This window comes from Myotis brandtii, unplaced genomic scaffold (genome assembly GCF_000412655.1).
Source record: "Myotis brandtii unplaced genomic scaffold, ASM41265v1 scaffold182, whole genome shotgun sequence".
Taxonomy (NCBI): Eukaryota; Metazoa; Chordata; class Mammalia; order Chiroptera; family Vespertilionidae; genus Myotis; species Myotis brandtii.
Window position 1 is genome coordinate 3,781,494 of NW_005356751.1, and position 2,913 is coordinate 3,784,406.

Here is a 2,913-nt window from a genome sequence, read left to right on the forward strand (position 1 = left end):
TTGCTATGTGCCAGGCACTAGCATAGGTAGTAAGGATACAACACTGAATTAGATAAACATGTGAAATAAGTAGCGAAGTGTTAAAAGCCACGGGGTAATGGTAACATTCTATATCTTGATAGAGATTTGGGTTACATAGGTTCATGCATTTGTTAAAACCAGAGTTCAATATTTATTTACAGTTTTTTTCTTTTGATGTAAAATTTACATATAATGACATGCACAAGTCTTAAATATGTATTTGCTGAATTTTGACAAACATATGATCATCACAACTCTGTCTCCCTCCATTGTCAGGAGATAACCTTGCCTTCTGCTTCACTGAGAAAACAGAAGCCATTAGGCCTTTCCTCAACTTATAAATGTATTTGCAGCCGTATCTGTTCTTTCTGCCTTCCCTTCTATTACTGGGGACAACATGCTCTACTCCCATCTGAGGCCAATTTCTGCCTCTGAGTTTTATATCCTATCCCTTCGACCTGCTCAGAGACCCTGCTCTATTGGATTACCCCTCACCTTGAACTCTCAGTTCAAGGAATGTGCTTCTTAAGTGTAATGCTGGATTTTCTTTCTTACCCCAGAGTCCTCACACATGACATTTCCTTTGTTTGGAGTCACTTTCCTACTTCTTCTGCACATATCATCATTCCTATGCACCCTTCAGGCCTTTGCTTAGATGCTATTTACTTAGATATGACTTCGCTGATCTTCTATCTCACAATATGGTAAAACCTATTGAACTTTCTTTTTCATGACACTCAGCTCGCCTGTAGTTTCTTGTTTTATGTCTGACTTGCCCACAAGACAAACATGTTCTCTGCACTCACAGTGCCTTCTTAACTGCTATAACTCCAGGCCTAGCATAGCACCTGGCACATTAAATATTTGTTGCTGAATGAAATAATTAAATGCTTGTAAATGTCTTCTTTTTCTTCATGTAATTTAATTTTTTAATTCTAATAGCTATTTCAGTCTTTTCCAGGATTATGTTTAAAAAGGATGGCACTGTAACATTTTATTCTTATAATTTCTTATAATTCTGTTCTTAAATTTTAAATAAATGTCCTGTACATAGGAGATTCTCAACAAGAGAATAAAAATCTTATGCTATGGAAAGTTCCTTAGAGATCCTATATTTCCATTTCCTCAGGAAGAAAACCTAAGTACTGTACTATTTTTATGACTGAATTATTATTGCATTCTTATTATCTTTTTACTCAGATGGGGGTATCTTATGGCTAGAAACCACTAGTGGGGAGACATTCTAAAAATTCAGAGTTCTTTCTGACTGAAAATTGTGAGGGAGGATGATCATCTGTTAGTTTACATAACTACATCTTATAAATAGCTTAGTTTTCCTGAGCAAACCTAAGTTCATTCAGTATTCATTGATAGACACGAGGGACCTAACATTACATGCACTGCTCATGTGTGTAACAGTCATACATGCATGTGCCATTTAAACACATAAATATGTATACACACATACATGGATAATTTGAAGAGGCATAAGAGTTAATAAAACTAAGAAAGGAGAGAGAGAGACCTCCTTACAAAGGGTTTTACTGCCAGCCTTGATTTAAATCTTTTTCTAATAATTTTTTAAAAATTGATTTTTAGAGCCCTGACTGGTTTGGCTCAGTGGATAGGGCATCAGCCTGCAGACTGAAAGGTCCCAGGGTCGATTCCGGTCAAGGGCATGTACCTTGGCTGTGGTCACATCCCCAGTAGGGGGGGTGGAGGAGGCAGCTGATCGATGTGTCTCTCTCATCGATGTTTCTGACTCTCTATCCCTCTCTCTTTCTCTCTGTGGAAAATCAATAAAATATATTTTTTAAAAATTGATTTTTAGAGAGAGAGGAGGGGAACCGACAACCTATCAAAAGGATGCACCAGATGACACCCAACCAACTGAGCCACACTGGCCAGGGCATTGGTGTAACTCTTGTTAACTCAATATAGCATCTGTCACCAGGTCAAAATACATGATCAGCTTAAGTACAGTTAGGGGCTTCACAGACCAGCCTCTTCATGGGGTCCTATCCAAATAAAACCAGACTAACAACCTAGACTAGCTGAAAAGGCAATTCAGGTCTCTACCCATGTTCCCCGAAGCATGACACAGCAAACTTCCTAAAAACTCTTTTTTTCCAGCTCAAATCTCCACATCCATCAGTCCCCCAAACAGGAGTAACCGCTGCTCTCTTCTTTCATTTCTGTATAATTTAGCTTATGTAGCTGTTTATTTTTCTTCCTCACCCTGGAGCTGACCGGCAAGCAAGAACTCTTCTGGGAAGGGGTGTTTGCTGGACGGTGCGCCTGGGGAGATGCCCAGAGGGAGTCTGCCAGGCTCAGCAAGTGTCCAGTTTCAAGGCAGTCTCTTCCCCACGGAGCTAATGAGCTGGAGATGAAAGGAACGAGTGATCAATAAGTGCAGTGGAAACAGTAACATCCCAGCGGATACATAATTACCTGTTGGGCGGTATGTTCTATGGTATTTCCCTTTACAGTCATGACTCCCTTTAGCTGGTAACATAGGAAAGGATCATATGTCCAGCGGGCAGATCAAAAACTCTTACGACTTCCCTAAGAGGTGGTTTGGGTTAATGACGTGGTCTCTGGGGTCCCTGAAGACTTGTCCTGAGTCCCAAGTGGCCGCTACGCCTCCAGTTTAACAGTCCAGAGGGGCAGTTATGTCCAATACGAAGCGCAGAGCGGCTGGGCACCTGTTCTTAGGACCGCCCGCCCGGACAGCCGGCAGGTGAGCCAGCGGGTTTCCACCTCCCGAAGCTGGGTCCACCTCCGCCGCCTGTGGCGTAGCCGGACTCTGCGTCGGGGCCAGCCAGAGAGGGGCGGAGGTCCGGAGCCCGGTCTAAGCCCGAGCGGGGGGCCATGGAGAAAGCGGCCCGAGGC